The 21343-nt window shown below is 51.0% G+C and overlaps 1 long non-coding RNA gene and 1 pseudogene across 1 annotated transcript; both read right to left on the bottom strand.

The window, feature by feature from the left end:
- LOC130158280 (hydrocephalus-inducing protein homolog) overlaps positions 1-11082 on the bottom strand; it is a 52467-nt pseudogene extending 41385 nt beyond the window's left edge.
- Positions 11083-15529: 4447 nt separating this feature from the next.
- Positions 15530-18432, bottom strand: LOC130158380 (uncharacterized). The gene is made up of 4 exons (XR_008825267.1): positions 18289-18432; positions 16805-17020; positions 16309-16530; positions 15530-15774 (listed from the first exon to the last, which is right to left on the bottom strand). It is a non-coding gene; the product is annotated as an uncharacterized LOC130158380 (long non-coding RNA).
- Between the last annotated feature and the right edge of the window lie 2911 nt (positions 18433-21343).

The following is a 21343-nucleotide window of genomic DNA, read 5'->3' as shown; positions in this document are numbered from 1 at the left end:
TCGGGAAAGGTCCGCTGACCCCGTAAGGGGGGGGGGGGTGTGTGGGGTGTGGGGTGTTACCCCTTTAACCACCTCCGCACCAAGGGAGCTGACGCATGCTCAAGCGTTTGTGGCTTTGGGGGTTTTACAGCTCTCAAGTGGAGACTCTGCGTTCTGCCTTCAACTTCCACAGTATCGGAACTGGTCAGCTTGCTCGCTGCTCTGCCCAAATGCCTTGATAAAGTTACAGCCTTGCAAATCACTGCAGCCCATCTATTCCTTAAACATCTCGCCCCGCAGGGAAGGAGTGCGGCCATATTACAAAGTACCCCTTAGAGCAGCATTTGTTAATGTTCTACGAGCTTCAGGTAAATTCATCCAGACACTGCAGACAAGCTACTCATTTCTTTAAGGAGTACAGAAAAACCTCCACACTGACTTACAAAGCAAGAACTTAATTCCTATTTTGCTTGCCCAGGGAGGACCCCAGCACTTCAACGCAAAAGAGAACAGGCAAATCACCGTGTTGCCACAGCTCCAACAATGCCTTTGGGGTGTCCTCTGTTGTTGCACCTGGTGAGTAGCCACCTAATGAGCTTGTTCCAATTAACCATGCACACATCTACACACACGCCAGCCAAGGACATTCAACTTACAAGGCCATCTCGGCTGCCAGGGAGCTTCATGCATTTTCAGCGCAGCATACGGCATAAACGCTTCCCATAAGACTCACAGCCACAAGCAAACCAAATCAGCACATCTGCTTGGCAGGGAACCAGGAACCCTCCATTGGAAAACCAACATGTATTACCTGGGGCTTTACAGTCCGGTCAGGGAAGATAAAAACTGGCTCTCCAGCCAGGTAGCTTGTGGCAACTCACTCCAACACGTCTCCCACATGGTGTCCAGCCACAAATCTGAGCAGGAACTGCAGAGCTCAGGCAAAGCAGCCTCAGCTACGACACCCCAGTGCACTCCAGGCTCCAAGACAGAAGCACTCTAAAGAAAGGGAACCGGACGCTGGGTGATGCTTCCTGCCTCAGAAGGCAGAACTTCAAGACAGACATCAAGGTGAGACCCATCAGGACTCTCATGCTTGGCCTCAGATGCACTCACAGGGCTGCCACCACGTGCTCCTGCCCACCACTCCTGCACCTCAGAAGCAATGCCAGAGCCTCCCCTGCTCAGCACAGAAGTGACTCCTGCCTGCTGCAGGCAAGTAGCACAGCTGGAGCCAGGTTTCACACTCAGAGGACTTGACAAAGCAGCCGCAGGTGCTTAGCAAGGGAAACCACTAGCTGCAAAGTGCCTTCATGGAGCTGCATGGCAGAAGCCACATGGAACCTCTGCAAAGTCTGCAAGCACCTCAGCATCCAATGCTGGCATCTCAGCCTGCTCTCAAACCCAACCACCCTGCTCCCAGACTCAGCTGCGTCCCTGCTGTTGAACTCCTCCATTTTTCCAGCCCAAACCTTTCTGCCCTCCCAGGGAGATGGAGGGGGCCAAACCCATTCTTCAGCCCTGCTCGTCAGCCCAGACAAGGTCACTTCCACATCTCCTAGCAATGCTGTGTGCAGAAAGCAAGTGAGAAAAAGCTTGATCTGCAGGCTAGCAGCTAGGATGCTTGAGAGCTAAGGAAAACCCTTGGCTGGTGGGGCTCTGCTCCCTGGATTACATAGTCTTTTAGCTAATGACTCATGTGCAGCACATATGGAGCCTCTGGAGAAAAAATTAAAAAGATCAGGATAATCTTCAAGGTGACAGATAAGGATCTGTTTCATGATGTGGGCTCACAGCTACTACAGAGATTCCTTGCTTCAGGTTAGGCAGAAAAGAAGGGTCTGCACAGGATCATCCTGCTCCCAGGCAAGTGTTTTGGCCATGAGCTACATTAGGGATAAATAAAAGCACCTCTTCTCCTTAGGGCAGCAGTATTAACCTCTGAACACTGCCTGGCTCACGATATGGGCTAGGGCCATGCAGTCGAAGTATCTGCAGGCACAAGGCAGGGCTTCATGCCTTGAAAATTCAGAAAGCTCAACCAATGCAGGCACAGAGTGGCCCTTCAGCGCCCATGAGCTTGGCAAAAGCTGTGCTGAGGAACACTTTGATGACAGCACTTAGATATGGCCCTAAAGCATCCAAATCCCTTTGTGTGCAAGTCCAACAGCTTCCCTCTATAAATGAAACTGAACCGCTGTGCTCAAACAAGACAGGAAATTAAGAACAAACAGCAAAATCCTTAATGCCCATTAAGAAAAAAAGGGCAGTTTGACAGAAAGGCACAGCTCTGTCCATACAGATCCTGCAGCTGTCACCATGCCATGTGCCAGTGCTCCTGTTTCGAAGGACCCCACGTCACTCGTGCTGCAGCAACAGCACCAGCCTCTGAGCCGGTCTGACACCAACCGATTGCTCTCCAGGCAGAGGCTGGGGATGGATCTGCACACTCTGCACTACAACACACTACACCCAGCTTTTCTGGTAGGAGCACTGACTGGTGGCTCAATCTTGCTTTGGCATACACAATAAATCCTCTTCTTCTTTCCGCAAAGATAAACCATCTCTCTCTGGGCTAACTGCTTAATTTGCTTTTCTATTACACTTTGCTGGAAAAGCAAGACAAGGACATCCGTTAAAAGTGAGAATCAGGATGCTATTGAACAATTTTGTTCAGTTAAACCATCTTGCCCTGTTGAGGCTTAAGTAGCACCATCACATTTCTTGCTTAGAAATCACCTGCTTACCTATAATTACCATATAAACAGCATCTCAAGGAAGCCAGGAAAGGAGAAGCAGATTTTCCAAGACCACTCTTTTGCCCCTCCAGCCCACTGCTAAGTGGTTGAGTGCTTTCTAAATCAAGCCTTGCTATGCAGGAAGCCTCACCTGTCACCTTTATATTCCAGTCTCCCTCTATTTTATCACTTTGATTATGCCATCCTGCAATTTATTACAAAAGCTCTACCATAGCCGAGATAATTAATAGGAGCCTCATGTTATACCTTCCTGTTATTTCTTTCAATAAACTTCAGCTGCCAGCAAGAGCAACCAAGCTCACTTCCAAGAGTCCGCTGGAGATTCCCTAGCCTCACATACTATCATTTACAGTAACTCTGGTTCCTGCCTGAAGTATTTACAGTACTATTGTACCTTTCCAGGCTGCCTCACCCAGCATTTGATCTCTGCTACCCTAGCTTTGCAGATTTGTAGCTCCCTCTTTATTTCCTCTTTTTCTGGCATCTGGACCGCATTTCATAGAATCATTTAGGTTGGAAGAGACCCTTCGGATTGAGCCCAACCATAAACCTAACATTGCCAAGTCCACCACTAAACCATGTCCCTAAGCACCACGTCTATATGCCTTTTCAGTACTTCCAGGAACAGTGACTCAACCGCTTCCCTGGGCAGCATGAAAAAGCATAAGACCAGTAATCTCCATTCTGATGATCTGCAAGAATTTGTTAATCCACCCTTTAAGTGCACACCAAGATGGAACAAAGGAGACTGCCAGCAGCCCTAGACACCAGTCACTCCCCTTGTTTCTGCACCATCGACTTGCAGCGCACAGCACAGCACAGGCTGCACGGTGTTCACGTATACCCACCAGCTGCCTTCACCTGCCAGGGCCCTGAGAGGTCGGGCATCAGCCGAGTTGTCCAAAATGCTCCTACGAGCCTTAATCCAACCCAAAGCATTAGAATCTCAGTCTTCAAAACTTTCTCACTGAAAAGTTACGTGTATTCATGCCCACTTATTGCACGGGAGTTTCTACTTCTGGGAGAGCATAAACATTAACTTAGTTTGAAGACACCAGAGTGGAGGCAGGGAAACAACCAAAAGCAGAAACAGAACCCCCCAAGCTGGCCTGAGCCGGCTCCAGCCTTCTGCCTGCTTCTCCAGCACACACACACACATTACTGGCTGCCAGAAGAGTAAATATTCTGCATTTCCTGGATTGCTGCTGTAATACTACAGTACTGGCTGCAACCCCAAGGTGTTACATAGCAAGCTTTGGCTTCACCACCAAGTTATTGCTCATCCTTCAGTGAAGGGGTGAGACTGGACAGCCTGTTAAGAATCATCTGCTCCCTCCTGGAGCACTCTAGCCTCTGCATTTTCTGTAGATGTATACGCAAATTGCTTTTTCTCAGAAAGTCACCTATGGATTTAAAATGCAAGGAAAGGAATTAGCTTTGCAGTCACTTCTACCTGGGCCATCTGTGCAATTTTTCATCGCGAGCCTTCACAGCATTTTGCAGACAGAGCAAGAATAACTCATCTCACCCCTCATTTACAGACAGGGCAACACAGGGAAAAAGCAAGATGAGGAGGGCGAGAGCAGCAGCAGCTAAGCAGGCAGCTTCCATCCCCTCCATGGTTAACCCAGTCCGGATGCAGGCACATCGACACCCCGTGGGAATGGGAAGCAAGGAAGAACCAAGTTTTCTTTCGGGGAGCAAAGCTCGCTCCCTGTCCGGCTCGGGAGGGGAGGAGAAGGGGCTCCAACTGCCGGTGCCTGACAAGGGATGTCTGCAGCCTCCAGGTGCCTCAGGAGCCCCTGCCTTGCCTCCACAGGCAGCCACATCCCTAAAACCCTCCCCCCAACAAGCAGCTTCCTTGCAGGGACACAGACCCCGCCGGAAGATGGGCACAACCTCCTGCCGGGAGGCGTTTGGCAGGAGCGGTGTCACCCGGCCCAGGCACAGCCCTGCCTCTGCGTCCCCCGCTCCGAGCTGCCCCCAGCCCCGCTCCCAAGCCCTCCCACCCGCAGGTGGCCCCAGCAGCGAAAGCCACCCGCCACCTTACAGCTGGGCAGGGGCCACAGCCAGCACCCCTCACCGCGGGGCGCAGGGACACACGCGCACTCCGCTTGGCGGTGCCAGCCAGCCCCTTGTCCTGGCTGCCACAGCAACGGGGACAGTGGCCAATGCCACCGACACGGAGAGGCACAGCAGAGGGCTGCAGGGATGCTCAGCACCCAGCCGGCTCCCACCCAGCCTCTGCCAGCCCAGGGGGACCCACAAACAGGAGCCCAGCTACCACACAAGCTCACGGCTTCAGCAGGGAGCTCCCACTTACCCCTGCCCCAGGACAACTGGAACCAGCCGCGCTTCCCTGCACTTGCTGGGCACAGGCACTGCAGGTGCCTGGCTAGCACAGCCTGCTCTCCAAGCACTGACAGCAGCTCGGGGAACGCATGCAACACCCACAGCAAGCATGCAGCCACACTGCCTCCAACACACCCTCCCAGCTTCAGCACAGCCACAGCCCTGCCCGTCTCAGCCCAAAACACGGCAGCCCTTAGAGAAATTCATGACAGGACCCACAGGGTTTCCCCCAGGGCTAGGAAAGCAAGCCAGCACTCCAGACTTGTCATCAAAGAGCCACACGACATCTGGAAATACCCACTATGACAACAGAACCTAAAAATCAACCCACAGAGGTGCCAGCACTGCCCTCAGAAGGCACCAGCTGCTCTTCTGGCCTGCTCACTTTGGGATAACTTGGACCCCAGCTCAAGCAGCTCACCTGCTGCGCTGCCACCCCTCGCAGCCTGCCTGCGGCAGGGCTCTCGGCGCAGGCTCACACCCGGGCACAAACCAGCACAACTGACCTGTCCTTCTCAGGGAAGCACCGCAGCCAGCAAACCCTGCTAAGCACAGCATCATACACAGCTCTCAACTCTTGACAGAGCCCACAGGTGCCCGTACGCCCTCGCTGAGGAGCTCAGGCACCAGGCACACCGGTGGTCCATTCAGACAGATGCACTTCACCTGGGCGCCTCTGCCCTGCCCTTGTGCAGGGTCTGACACAGGGCTCGAGGGAGGTCACTGCTTGCTGAGTTTTGGTTGAATCCCTCTCGTTCCTTTCAAGGACACAGAGGCTCCTCCAGCTAGGAGAACAGAACTGCTTCTTTGGCTGGTGAGACCACAGTGGAAACATGAAGCCGCATAAGATGGCAAACGAGAACACTTCCAAATCAGACAGCTGGAGACTTATTCCCACTTCATAGTAAGCATCGCTGGTATTTCATTAAGAAGCCAAGCAGGACACCTCAAAGCCTGAGCCTTGGGCAAATGCCATGGGATCACAGAGTGTGAAATAATCATCTAAAAAGAATTTGTATTGTATATTAATCTTCCCCATACTTCCTTCTCAAAAACGCTTCTGCCTAAATAACTGGACCTCAGAAGGCCCACAGCCATTATCGCACTGCACCTGGGAACACGAGCATTGCAATCCTGGGTAACTGCAGCCCTTCAGGCAAGGCTCAGCCTGGCACAAGAAAGGGACACAGTGCCACGTCTGATCCTCAGCACAGTCTTTTCCAAGGACTGAGCAACAAAACACAAAGGCATGCAATCAAAAGGCACCCCAGTGTGCAGCACATCACCCTCCAGTGCCTTCAGCGCGAGCACAGCCAGGGCTCGTCCTCCTCCCTCCTCCGGACTTTGACCTTAGAGTTACATGCTACCTGTGGGCCACTTCACTTTTAGCCTGTGTTCCCTACACTGCCACGGAGACAAGCCAGTCATTACCTGGCAGAGGCAAACGCAGGGCAGGGAAGCAGGGAAGGCAGGACCCACCATTCTTCCCGGCTAGTGCTTTCCTTCGCCAGCCTCTGATCACAGGGCAGCTTGTTCACCCCCTTTTTACCACATGGACATTGCAATATGGTTAGTTCACTCTGTTTTCCCGTATAGTTAAAAACCCATCACGACCTTAGAGATTTTTGCACAAAGTTTAGCCAGTTTATTTTTCTTAGACAGGTTCAACCTAAAGTAAAGCAGAGTTCACAGTACAAGAGAAGCCTGGGACAGGGGAGTTCAAGCATGCTGGACAGAGAGAAACATGCTCAGTTTTGGGGGGCTTTTTTGGGTGGGTTTTTTTTTTGGGGGGGGGAGGTGTTATGGGGTTTTTTTAATGCACATACTTTGACTTCAAAGTCTTTTTCTCCTTTGCTCCTCTTCCCACATCCCAACTCTCACACGTAATGGAGGCAAATCTCCACCTGCTGTTGCCAGACCCTGGGCTGGACATACCCACACCCATTGACTGGAGGGCAACTACACCAGCGCACACACAGCAGCACAGCTTGTCGCTGTGGAAATTCCAAATTACAGCACTGAAGAGGTCATCACTCAGCAAGAGCATGCCAAGATGTTCTGCAGGAGCTACTTTCAGCCACCCAGGCTAGAGAAGCACAGCACCCAGAGGGCCCCAGCTCAGACAGGCTCTTCAGCCTCCCAGCAGTGCCTATCACTGGAGGGAGAGCGTGGGTCACCCTTGCACAACACGCCCCCAGCCCCATGGGAGCAAACTCACGTTTTGCACGCAAAGCCCTTGGGGTGCTCCAGCATTTTGCAAAACACACACGTTCTGCCAAAGCTGCTTCATTTCTGATGGCAGGGAAGGTGAACAGTGCAGACTATTCTTTTTTTTTAGCTCACGGGGACTTGGAGCAATAGGAATACACTGCATTCCCAGAGAACAGGCTGGGAAGATGGCACGGCTGGTGTGTGCTGTCAGCCAGCCTGCTGGCAGATGACAAAAGGGAGGCCACAGCCAGCTTGTCTTGCAGCTTTTTCACCAGAGCCATGGCTCCTGATGGCTACAGACACCAGACAGCCCTGCCAAGCTGCCATTTCCAAACAGCCACGGTCCTGAAGTTACAGTCGGTATGGCTGTACATACTTGGCAAGCCTACACACATGGTTCAGGATGCCCTGCAGGATGTAGAAGACTGCAGCCACCGCTTTCTGACTCAGTTCTGGGCTTCGCCATGCTTGGAGATGGAAATGTAAGGCAGACCACCCCTGTCACAGAGCTGGACACCCAGACACAGAGGTGGAGCTGAGACAGGGAAGGGGAAGGACAACCAAGTCTCTTCCAGGCTTCTTCCCCAGGACAGGGCTTAGCCACCTCCCCTGGGGGAGACGCACACTTTCAGAAAGAGCCCAGAGGCTGAAAATCACACCACCATCCATGCTCACGACCACGGACTTGGGGGTACAGGGTTTATATCACTGCCCCCTCTCCGTTCCTGGGGTCCTACACAGCCAGCTCTGCTCCCGCAGGGACCAAGCCCCTCCTCCCCTGCCAACACCCGCCCTGCCCCAGCAGCTCACCTCTGCTCTCCTTCACAGCATCCAGCTGCCACCATCCAGCTCAGCTGGGAGCCATCATTCCCGATTCACACTTGGCTCCCAGCTGGCTGCCTGCGCTCCTGACTCAGACACATGCCCAGCAGCACAGGCTGCAGCTAGTCCCAAGGAAGCAGACAGGGGATCACACTCACGCACAGCGCAGCACACAAGCGAGCCACCCTGCTCCATCCTAGCGGGGTCTGACCAAACCAGGCTGGTGGCCCTGCTCTCTTTTAGAGGCACAGATAACTTGGTTCATGCAGGGAGCTGCTCTACCCAGGCTGAAAATCCTTCCCCCCATCCCCGGGGAAACACTGTTTACATAGTTCTTCTCCTCCTGCAGAAACAAAGGAGCCTAAAGCCACATTGCATTATTAACCTCTTCTTTGCTGCAGCCTTAGAAGGACACAGAGCACCGTCAGCCAGCACCCCCCAGAAGCTCTGCTGCGGGCTCTGAGGTCAACCTTGACAGCACAGGCACTCTCCAGCTTCTGAACACCAAAAACAAAACCCCTGGGCATGGTCTGAAACAGGCACATCAGAAGCATCTTTCCTGTCATCATTGCTGCACTCACGCCATCAAACCCACAGAATAACTGGACACGCCTGGTGTCTTGCAGAGGACACAGAGCTGCAGCAAAGGCAAAGAGCTGCAGTGAGGATCCGGGGAGAGGGGGGAAGTGCTGCCACAGGCAGCTTATACAAGGGGGTGCAGAAGGAGCCTTCACTACCCCCATTTTAACCCATGGAGGAAGAACTCCAGCGCTCGGTTCAAGAAAGGACTGACTGCAACATTCAATCATTTTAGATGCTATCAAAACATCCTCTAACAAATAACTGCAGTCAGATCACTTACCCACTGACACCTGATGAAGTCCCAAATAGGCAGCTCAGTCTTCTTGAGCCAGAACAGGCTTTGTATTTGTCTCCTGATAAGAAAGAAGGAAAATCAAAGTGGCTCCTTTTGTCTGTGTTTCCCCTGCCTTCTTCTGAGCAATGCAGTCCCACGCTGTAGGGGAGATCAACGATTTCATTCTGGTTTTGGTAGCATAGACCTCAACACACAACCCTGGGTTTTCTGTCTCCCTTTTTATACCCATGCTGGGAACCCATTTCGTTTTCTCACTTTGTTTAGTTCACATCTCACTTCCAAACTCTGAACTGCTTCTCTACTTCTTTTCTAAATCAAGACAGAATTTCAAATGCCTGTGTTTTGGAGACCCTGACATTAACTGTGCAGTTATTTGAAGAGTAAATTTTTCTCCCCCCATTGCTTTTTAAAACAAAGCATAATCTTTGGCCCTAACAAGTGTGATGCCTCCTAGCTTTTCTTTTTCCTTAATACTATGATACCCTTTAATTCAGACAGCTGTCTTTGTGTACATGCAGAAGAAAATTTACAAGCCTCAAGAAGCTAATCACAATTCAAGGGGAATCTCTGACATGGAAGTCAACAAGGCAGTATCCAAGGCTGTGACTGCCAGGGGACAGTGCCACAGAAAGATGGATAGATTCTGGATAAGAGGTTCAGACCTGACTCTGCAAGGTGTTGGTACAACATCTCAACCTAGACAAGAAAGGGTACAGCTGTCAAGGACACCCATATCTATGCAGTTACAGGGTCGTTCAAGTAGTTGTTCCTGGGGCTGACGCTGCCTTAATCCCAGCTCTTTTGGCCTCCTGTTTCCTCTGGCAGCTAAGAGCCATCTAAGCCCCCACGATACCAAGGACAGAACCATGCTGCAGTACCACCACGCTGTAGGAGCAGGGCTTAGTGGTCTGTCACAGTTGCAGAGCAGGGGCAAGTCCCTCCTCCCTCACACCCAGCTCTTCTCCTCAGCTAGCAGGGTCCTGCCAGGGCATCTCCCATCCCGCCCCATACTGCGGGGCACCACAGGCTGGGGACTACCAGCCCCTCCTCTCCTCCACCCGACATACCCGACCTCCCTCAGAGCCTAAGCACATGGCAGCTCTCTACTGCTTGGCATCATGTGCATTTAAAACCATGGCAATACCCAAGCACCCACAGCCCAGCAAGATCCTCCCATGGTTGGCTCCAAAGACCACATTGAACGCCACAGACGGTCCTTCCTCCAACTTCTCCAGGCCAAGAAAAAACCCACACGGCCTTAACCCAGTCCACAATAGCTTGGTTGGCATTTGCAGCTTCTGGCACCACTTGGCAGTTCCATTTGCAGTAGGACTGCTCTCCTTGGATTCACAGCAAGCTGGTCATCCACAGTCCCAGCAGATCCTAACCTCTCCTGCAAGGCACTTTCAAACACCAGCATCTGCTTCTGTGATCTAAAGGAAGCGAGAAGGAAAATCAGACAACACAGTGGGACACAGGGAAGGGACAATTCCAGCCCATGACACGTGTTTCAGCCTGAGCCCACAGGAGCACCTGGCACCATCACAGAAGCTACAAAGCACCATAGGGTGTTCAGAAGTGGTGCTGTGAAAGGAGTAGCTTCTTTTATTTATCACTTGTGAAGCGCTGAAGGGACAAGTTCATCTCCTGGCTGCTGCCGGGCCAGCTGGTGCAGCTCCCTGCAGCACACACGGCTACACTAAGAGGTGCTGGGGCACTCGGCAGGCGCCACCGCTGCTGTGCAAGGAAGCCAACCTGAAGCAGGCACCAAGGAAATAAAAGCAAAGCTCAATGTGGCTTCACCTGCTCTGGGCAGTTGCCTTCACAGGCCCAACACAACCACAAATGCACACTTTGAACTCAAGCAAAATCCCAAAGCAATTGCCGGTTTGCTCAGGAAGGGACTGCTGGGTTACCTTTTGCTTAGACAAATATTTGACTGCATTTGTAGCCGAAAGTCTTTTGCCAAAAAGACACAAAGTTTTGTTAAAGAGCAGCCACGCAGAGGATGCCCTGTGCTGGAACCCGGGCCAGGGCTTTCTGATTTTTAAACAGGGCACCTAGTGCATCCCTTAAAAGGGCCTCTGGTCTCTGCCACGGAGGTGCTGTCAGACTCTACAGCTTTTAGGGGATCAAGGTCTCCATGCTGACTCCCAGCACATCACATTTTGGCAGTGGCAGCACAAGGGCAGGTTTTCATTTTCCACATAGAGACTGTAGAAGCTGAACTGCTGAAATGAGCTCCCCAGGTTCTTTCTTTGAACCTCTTCCCACCCTTCACACGTCCCAAGAGCTCTCATGAATCAAAGAGCCAGCAGCAAAAGCAGTCCCAAGCAGCCCCTGCAGATCCTCCTCGAGAAGAGCCTTCCTACTCAGAGACCAGCTCTGTAATAAACATATGGCCCCAAAAGCAGAGGGGAAACCCCTCCAAAACACAAAGGAGTGGAGCCACTCATTAGAGCAGGCGATCAGAAAAGCTGACAGGTCTGTGCAGGGAGCACCAGAGGCCTGAAGAAATGCACCTGTCAAGCCACTGCTATCATCTGAAACAGCTGGCATTTTAGAAGACAAGACAGTAGCCACATCACAAAAAAATAGAAGGACATCACAATCAAGAGACAGGCGCCCCAGTGGGTCCAGGAACAGGCAGGTTTGCATCTCTGCAGCCAACAGCACAAGCAGCTCCAAGTTTCAATTGAGGCTCAGAGTTGCAGGACAGACCCCCTCAAGCCGGAGCTGTAAGGCTCGCTGCAGAGCATGTTCCCCGTCACCACATGCGTTATAGGAGCAGCTCAAGATGGTGCAGGCTGGATGCGAGCAGCCTCTCTGCCAAGGACAAAAGCAAAGACCCCAGTACCCCCTGTGTGCCTTCCTCTCAAGCTGGAAAGTCTTCCTAGTGCACTCTGGCATCTGATCTCATGAAAAGGGAAGAGAAAGAATAGATGGAAATGCAAAAAGAAACTGTCAGCTGCCAACCACTGACCCCATCCTGACTCCATCCCTCTCCCCACTGCGGCAGGAACACAACTGACTGCTCTTGGAAGGACAGCAAGGACAGTAGGAGAGGAGGAGGATTTCAGGGGGCAACAAACAGCAGGAGCAGATGAAATTTTGGTAAATAAGGGTCCCTTCGGTCAGGAAGAAATTAAACTGCAATCAGGAAAGACAACACACAAGGACCGTGCCATGCCTGGGAACCCTCCAGTTCCTGCAAGCAGTGAGGAGTAGGGTGCTGGCTGAAACAGCCGTGATGCCCAAAGCCTTTCCAGCACGTCTCTGCCTCCAGGCACCAGCTGGGAGCCCCAGCGCACCAGCTGGGAGCCCCAGCGCAGCCTGCAGAAATCTCACAGCCTGTAGTTCAGGTATTCAAGTGTTCTAGGAAGCTTCAGCACACCCAGGTGACATTCTATAACCGTGAGCATAAGAGAAGGTATGTGTATCCACCATCCTGCCTTTCAAGGGGGAAGACGTCCTCACAACCTTCCCTTACAAAGCAGCACGTGGACTCCCAGGGCAACCAGGCCACAAAGAAGAAACCTTCCCAACTGCCTTAACCAAGCCACCACCCTTTCCTCTGTCCTATAGACAGAAAAAAATAATTCCCCCCCTGCCCCCGCCCATGCCAGAAGCAGCACATAAGACAGACCAAGGATGACACTGAAGGTCACAAATTTGCACTCATCTAATTACAGCTCTGCCAGGGTCCAGGCAGCAAGCTGTTTGATCTCACAGGGACTCAACTTTTCTACCCGCCAGCAATACTTCCTTGGGAAAAGGCAAAGTCACAAGGGCCAGCAAACAGCTCCCATTCAACAGTGCTCTGAATACTATGGCGAGGCTTCTCTCTCCTCTCTCTAATGCCTAAGCAGCCCAGTATTTTGAGCAGCACACAGAATAAGCTTTCTTAGTAGAAAATGATACCAAGTTAGTCTGGTAAAAGATAGGAACAAGAAGCATTACTGAGAAACCTTGTTACCTGTACCCTTACAGCACGCTGGCTAGACCAAATCTTGAGAACATGCACCTGTAGCAGTCCTGAAGGGCAGGGAAACCAGCACCTCAGCTTTGTGGATAGAACCCAGATGCAGATGATATTGCACAGGACAATTAAGGTAGAAGTTGATCATGCACCAGCTTTTCTCCAGCAACTGCTTACTTGTCCCATAGGAGACACAAGGTGTCAAACTCCACATTTGCTGTGGGCTTACGTGCCCAGCACATCTGCAGCTGGGTTACAGCTGCCTGCCTCTCTCACCCACCCAAAACCCTTGCAGAGGGAAATGGAAGGGCACTGAGCATCCAGCTGGTGCCTTCAGCCCTCGGCACCCTCTGTCACCAAAGAAAAAAAGAACAGGGCAAGGAAAATTATGCCCTGGCACCAGGACCTTCTTCCTAGAAGGCATCCATCAGCTGAATTGTTGAGAAACAAGTAGCTACAGCTTACCTTTAGCACAGCCTCAAGGCAGATGCCTTCCTGTAACCCTCCTCCCTGGCTGTCACTCCCACCTTTTTAATTAGGTGCTAATTTCTTCCAGACAAGCTCACAAGAACTTGCTGGGCTGCACACCAGAAGATGGCTTCAGTTTCATTTCCCTAGGATTAGAAGACAGAAATTTCCAACCCTCTTTGGAAACTTTTTCTTTCCTGGCTGCTCTCCCTGGCACTGAGAACTCCTTTTACAAACGATAGCTCATGAAAGATACATCTGGGATTAACAAAGCTAGCTACATCGAGCCTTCACAAGGAACAGCTGGGCGGCAAGGAGAACTGATGCATCTCCACAAGGAGCAGGTCTGGGTAACTAGCCCAGCAATGAGACTGGTCAGGCAGCCAGCTTGTGAGGAACACTTCTGCATCAGCAAAGGCAGTGGCAGATTTGCAGGCTGACTCTGAAAGGCTCCAGCTGCTGACAGAACACAGCTCCCTGCTTCGCAAGCCCTCCCTGACCAAGCACAGGCAGCAGCTTAGACAGCAAACTTCCCTTCAGACAGGACACTGGAGTCTGTAACGGCAGCTTTGGTCCCTGGGCTCAGCTTTGCTCCTCTCCACAGCTCAGAAAGCTTTTCTGCCTCAGTGGGTGCACTGGTCCCTCCCTGCCCTGAACTCGAGAGGGGACCCTGGGAGGTCAGACCAGCACCTCCACACTGTCAAGCTTGCTGGGCTGCATCTCCATGCTACTCACAGTCCCTGCACAGAAGGGCAGCCCTTGTTCTAGCCTTGCTGGCAAAGTCAGATGAAAAGCAGCTGGGGAGGAGCATTCACTTGGGAGAGCAGGATTCCTCCTTCCCAGTGAGCAGCAGTTTCTCCACCTTACAGGTGTCTCCATTGGGCTTCAGACTGAGTTTGCTGGTGGGGTTCAAGCAGAGAACCTGCCCAAAGAAACAAGGGGAGACTACTTCATCTGGCAAGCAAGCTGCGAAACCTCCATTGCTAAAGTCAGAGAATAATCTTCCGATTCCTGTTCCGTCCCCACCAACACTGCCCCAACCCCATTCACTCTCTCGTATGCATTCCCAGGTACCAAAGGGGTTTTCCTGTGGTGTGTCCACCTGGCCATGGTGAGCTGAACTATGTCTTCTAAAGTAATTTCTTGTAAGCTACAAGAAAGCTGTAATTCTTAAGTCTTCAAAGATTCATTTATCTCCCTTACCTTTCCAGATCTAAAGTACATGGCTGCATCCTGATGTCATTGTGTCTAAAACACGTTAGAGGAATTGTACCTTCTCACTTCTGGCTACTAGGGGAGCCCCAACACCTCGCTCAGATGAGGTGTTCACATTGCATCTGCTGGTGGAGCAGTCCCAGCAGGGAGGACAGGACAGTGTACAGGCAGCCAGGACAGCAGACAACTGTAATTAGCTACTAGCTCCTGCCCAGCACAGCTCACAGCTACCTGCAGGCACACTAAAGTGCTCTCCAATGAAGGAAGGGGCCTTACCCCAACTTCTTGCAGCTCTGGTGTGGTGGACATGATGCTGAGCTTAAAAGCGAGAGGGGCAGCACTGTTGTTTGCTATGGTGACAATCTTCTTCACTGTCTGTCCAATGGAGAGGGCTCCCAGCTTCCTTGCAGTTCCACATCAACCTGAAGCAGCAGCAATTAATATGAAGAGAAAGGAAAAGAGGAGAGAAGGCGTTTTCTGCCACAAAAGTGGCAGAAAACCAAAACACAGTAGGCTGGGGAAGAGATTTGGCTGGACTTTTAGGATTTGGATTTTATCTCACCTTCATTTCCACGCCCCTTCCTCAGACCTCAACGCTCTGCTGGCAAAGACCGTTGATTTCAAAAGGGATGAGCTCACAGTAAGACACAGCCTCTCTGGAATAGAAAGCGACGGGCACCTCCACTGTCATTCCTGGACATAGGATGTACCCTGGGAAGTCCACCTTCAGGTGCGTGGTGCCGGTGAACAAACAGTTCAAACTGGCAGAGAGCAGAGCAAAGAGGTGTCACAAGGCTGTGCGTGCTGAGACACCACCATCAGGGCTGCTTGGGGCTCTCCTGCCTCCTCTCCCTGCACCTTCAGGATTTCATCCACAGTGGCCATGAGGACGTGGATCAGGCATGTGCTAAGCAAGGGTCAAAGGAGCATGTGGAGGTGGCCTATCTCATGTCCTCGTCTGCCTTGTTTGTGATGACAAGGGTCTGCTGGGCAGGTGACACCCCAGCATGGTAGATGAAGCAGGCTCCAAAGTTGAGTCTGGTGGTGAAGTGGACAGCGGGCACTACCACGGTGGCCAGGAACACACAGGTAAACATGGGACCCTTGCTGATCTGGTGGGGTAAAAGGCAGCATAAGCCAGCTGAAGAGATGGGAGTTACAACCGCAAGCACCAGAGACGGCTGAGGAAGAGGATGGGGGACAGCTGGCTGCACTGACAATAAGAAAAAGCAAGTGCCAGAGGATGCTAGAATGAAAACAGAAGGTGGAAAGGCTCAGTCTGAGAGGGAAAGGTTTCTGCCACATGCTGTCAAGACCACTCCGAGCTGTGGGACCTGACTCAGGAGGGGCCTGGCAAGGAGGAACAGCTCCAACCCCATGCACATCAAGCCCTCCCTAGCCCCAAATTAGGGACAGAGAGGGCCTGGGGGCTATGTCCTGCCACAAAAGAGCTTCCCAAAGTGGTCCTAGATAAGCTCTTACTAAAACATGCCATTCAGAAGCTGTGAGGCTCTATTTCAGCAACAGGAGCCTCTTTGCCTCATTTAGACTCTTCAGTGACAGAGCTCAGCACTGGCTCTGGGCTCCTGCCGCCCAGGCGCTGTGCAGGGAAGGCAAAGGTCCTGCGCTAGACGCTGGTGCCTCACCTGCAGTGTCAGCTTTGTGTCCTTTAAAGAGCACATCTTCCGCAGGTGAAAAACCAGCTGGGTCTCTGCTTTCCCCTCCGCCTGCACAGTGCTCATCTGAGGGGCAATGGTAAGGACCTGCTTATTGGCTGCAGGGCCGCTCAGCTCCCACGAGAAGGTGAAGCTGAACTTGCCATTATTGTGGATGCTGAAGATGTGCTTGATGTTCTCGTTCAGCTGTACCTGTGGGGAGAAGGTGGTGCGGATTAGGGGCTAGAGCACACGCAAAGCGCTGGCCAGCCCAGCAAGTGTTCCTTCCTAACGTGCTCCTGCATCTTTCACATTCAGCTGATTTCCTGCGTGAAAGATCCATCTCCCTCCCTCTAAAGACGCGACTGTAACCAGAAATGAAGAAAAACATTCCCTCTTGCTCAAATCTATCTGCCAGGCTCCTGGTTAAGGGCCAGTCTTGGAGGGCTTTGTGGGGCAAAGGGTTCAGGGCACCAGCACTGCTCACCTCCTTGAAATCAATGACGTTGATCTCTTGTGCACAGAGCTCAGCGGCACAGCCGTCACTGTCCTTGCACCCGACAGACACGTTCAGGCCATAGCTGGTGGCTTTGATATTCAAGGAGAGGGGCTGGATCTTCCCCTCGACATTGCACTTGAGGTCGAAGACCACCTCTCCTTCTCTCCTTCTAGTGTTGGTACGAAGGTGACTCTAATGGGAAACCTGAGGACAGAAGACCCTTTTTATCCCGTTCACTGTCTCTTAGCTTTCCTGGCCCCATGTTGCCTGCTCTATGGGAGAGCAGCTGTGCAATGGCTGTGGTGAGACCTCAGGCCTGGGAGATACCGGGGAGAGCCCTCTGCCCTTCAGGGCCTTCCATTATGGAGCAAGCCCTAGCGAGAACTGTTGAGGGTATGACGATCCCATGCAATGAAACAGCAGCGGATACAACAATAAAGCAGCAATCCCTGAGCTATTGCTAGCCTTGCTGTCCTCTCCACATGCTACAGGGCTGCACTGGGTCAAGACCTCACTTCTGTCCCAAACACAGAGTAGGGCACTCACAGAGATGCCCAGCCTCTCCAATCTACATGACAAGGGTTAACATCCTCTTTGCAAAGAGGAATCATCCAGCTCCCGTGACAGCAGGACCACGTGGGTGCCACCAAAACAGCCTCTTTGTAATTTCTGTGGATAATTTCTGTCTACATGATCAAACACAACCAGACTACAGAGATTTAAGAAATTACCACTTCTCAGGCGAGTCACAGTAACTGATACAGGATGCTCTCTTATCTTGCACCCCGTGGCAAGCCAAAATTCAGCATCTTTGAAGCCACAGCAAAGCTGCCCGGAGCTAACATGGTCTCCTTACACCCAGGCAGGCTTTGAGTGGGCAGAGGGACGTTGTGGTGGGTCAGCAGATGAGCTAGTGGGCTGCTGTACTACCTCAACTCAGGATCATGTCTGATCCCAAGTCCTGCACTTTACAAGAAAAGCGCATGCATTTTCTGACAGGAGATCCTGCAAAACACAGCTAGCTGTGTAAGCCTGTTGCTGTCCTTCGTGATGGGCTTAAGTGCTGCCTGCAGTGCTGCTCACGTGCTTTGCTGCTCTTGGTGGCTTTGCACAGACCACACGCGGTGGACTCTGTCACTAAAAGAACACAGGGAACAGCCTTGCACACTTAAGGCTGTTGGCTCAGGGGATCATGGGGTTAAAACCCCCAAACATGCTTTTGTCGTCACAAACAGAAGATCCAAAGCCTGAATTTCTCCAGAAACAGGGTCTAGAAGACCAGGGTAACCCAGACGCAGCCACTTTATGGAGAAACCTGCAGTTTCGTGGTGTCCCCTTGGCTAGGAACAAGTGAAGGTACACTACTGCCGAGAGTCACCTGGTGACTGCCAGGGGACAAAAGCCTCAACAGCAAAATGACGGTGCAATATCTGGCATGCAGAGGAGGGAAGCTGGCCTGTGAGCCCCATTACCTTGACAGAGGAGCGATGGAGCCTGCCAGGGGCTCTACTTTCACAGAGGTGTTGCATCCCTCTGAAAAGAGAGAGCTTTCTCTGAAAGCAAAGCTGAACGCTTCCTTCTTGTTGTTGATCATATAGATGGTCTGACATACCTCATGCCCTGGGGGAGAGGAAAAAGCAGCCACTGAAAACCTTTTATTCCTCTGGCCACCAGGCCACCACTGCCTGCTGGCTGAGCCCAGCAGGCAACCTGCAGCAAGGCCCATTGCCTGCAGCATGGCACGCTCAGAATGCCAACACAGAAACATGCCCCTGACCCCCTGCACTCCCCTGCATCCCCCCCAGATCCCCTCCTGGAAGCAGCCTCAACCACATGCCGTGTCCCTCATGCCTTCCTCCCTTCCCCTTCCTCTCCCTCGTATGCTTGGGTGCCAGGAGCTGGGTGACTCACAGGTGCCTGTTTCCATTTCCAGCCTCCTTGTTGGAGCCTGCTGGAACAATGGGAGCACTGGACCGCTGGAGCAGTCCACATCTGAGGGTGCAAGGTACAACCACAGTGCTCACCAGTTAACAGCAACTGGAAGTTCAGGTGGGATCTGTCCAGAGTCACTAGTGGGTTGCTAGCATTGCCCACCAACAGGAACGGGACTGAAACGCTCTGCTCAGGGATCATAAAGACCCAGAATGATCATATTAATAGATGACCAACTTAGTAATATCATAAAATTCATAACCTATGATCAAAAGTAAATTATTAGGTATCTGCTACTTGAGCATGTAATGGAGCTGGTATGAAGTGTATATTCCCGTGTGTAGGATGTATACGAAACATGTATATAAAACTCCTTAGAGGAAACATTATTTTAGGTCTTTTGTGTATTTGTCTGTTTATCCTATAATATTTGCTTTTATTTCTCAGGGACCTGTGAATTTTAAATTTGGAGTCCTTTATGCTAAGGATGGGCAGATTACAGATGAGGAAATGTTCGGTGATGATGAGTTTTTCACCTCTTCCTTGGCTGAAGGTTGCATAAAATATATGAGCTTCACTGTGAGTACAAACGCTCTTAGAATTCACCTTGGGAGCCTTGAAGATTTGTATATAAATCAAATTGTTATACTGAATAAACCATTTCTAGTGGGCGTTCCCACAATTAAGTGGTGTGGAGCTGAAGGGAACTACGATGTAATGGTGATGGAGCCATTTGGACCAAGTCTTGAAGATCTCTTCAGTTTTTGTTCAAGGAAATTCAGTCTCAAGACAATCCTATTACTCGCTGACCAAATGGTAGGAAACTGCTTTGTTGATCTTGATGGTGCAGTATGTTAGAATATTAGGATTCCTCAAGAGATCAGAACCAAATACATTGTTTCTGTAATTTAGAGGTGAATAGGCCTGTATCACTAAAGGAAAGACTCAAAACTGGTTTTGTTTCTCTTAAATACAAAGTGCCCCATCTAAAGTGATCACAAAGTCTTAACTGATTTTTAAAAAGCAGACTTGCGCTGTCTGCAAACCATCTGTTGCACTGCTCAAAGACAAAAGAAGCTCGCCTGAGAAAGTTTTTGGAGACAAATGTAAAATAGACACGGGGAAAGAGCTGGAGAGGTTTATGTATTGTCTATCGAATTATGTTCTCTTCAATGCCCTTACATTTTACAATAAAAAGTTTCATTACCTCTTTTACCCTTAAGACAATGTTGCTAGTGTTTTTATAAGGAAAAAAGTGTATGCCTAGTCTCTCCTGAGTGATTTTTTTTCTTTTTTTTTTTATTTCTCTTTATCTAGACTAGTTGAATTGAATACATTCACTCTTAAGAACTTCATCCACCGAGATATGAAGCCAGACAACTTCTTTATGGGCCGTGGGAAGAATTCCCTTATTGATTCCATTCCTATAATAAACTGTGCAGTCTATGTTAGATAGACTGGCTGCAGTAGCCAATTTTTTTCGCAAGGCAACAGCTCCATCCAAACTAAGGGCAGCGCATGCGCAGAATCGGCTTGACGCCTAGGGGCGGGGCTCCCGGCTATGTACGCGTATGGGCTGCACATACGGCCCCGGAAGGTGGGTTCATTGCCGGCCCGTGCGGCGCGCCGGAGCGGCTGTGGCGGTCTGGGGCCTTCGCCGGGAGCTTGGAAGACTTGCGGGCCAGGACATGTGGCAGCGCACTGACTGGGTGAAATTCGCACCCCAAAGATCCACAAGCAAGATCAAGTGCCTCAATCAACAGAAATACCTGATTTATAGCACTTCTTCCTAACTCATGTTTCTACATGACTATCATTTTTGCCCATTTTTTTCCCTAGCATCGATTTCTGGAGCTGCACAGCATGCCACAGAGTGCCAAATGCAGTCTGAGGCACACTGAGCTGACACAGAGGTCACACCTGATGCACCTTTCCATCATTGCTTATGCTAGGCCACCATGTGGACAGAATTTCCCGTAGTACCCTTTGAAAGCAATTAAAATGCTAAAATTAATTTACAAAAAAGCAGGTTTATCGTGTAACTGAAATTCTTTGAGATAGTCTGTACCTAGACTCACGCTGGCTGTGAACAGAGTGAAATGGCAAAAGACTATCAACCAGGCCCAAGGGAAGGCTCAAAGGCTGTAAAAGCTAAAGAACAGTCAGGGAAGGGATTTTAGTCCAAGCCCAAGTGGGCAAAAGGAGGTGACATTAGTCCTGCTGCCTGCAGGTGTGTGGGAAAATCACCTTGGGGGGGGGGGGGTGCGGAATTTGAGAAAATTGCATCCTAACAGAAGCGTAGTATTACGGAAAGCTTTTCTAGGGTAAAGTACAGCTATGGCCTTCAAGATGGTCGGCATGCACACAATCTGTATCACCACAGTTCCCTAGAGCAGCAGCTCAGCACACACAGATAGTGGTGATGGAGGATGCGTGCTTAAGGCAAAAAGCCAAAAGCAAACCCTTCAAAGCCCAGAACCATTCTCAGGAACACAAGAGTTAAGCCTAAAATTGGTTGAAAGCTGCCTCCTACCTTTCCCCCTTCAACATCAGCACATTTCCTTGTGATCCCTTTTCACAAAAAAAAGATTGAGG

The sequence above is a fragment of the Falco biarmicus genome, chromosome 13, assembly GCF_023638135.1.
Source record: "Falco biarmicus isolate bFalBia1 chromosome 13, bFalBia1.pri, whole genome shotgun sequence".
Lineage (NCBI taxonomy): Eukaryota > Metazoa > Chordata > Aves > Falconiformes > Falconidae > Falco > Falco biarmicus.
Note: the sequence above shows the minus strand (reverse complement) of the source record. Positions and strands in the feature narration are given on the sequence as shown.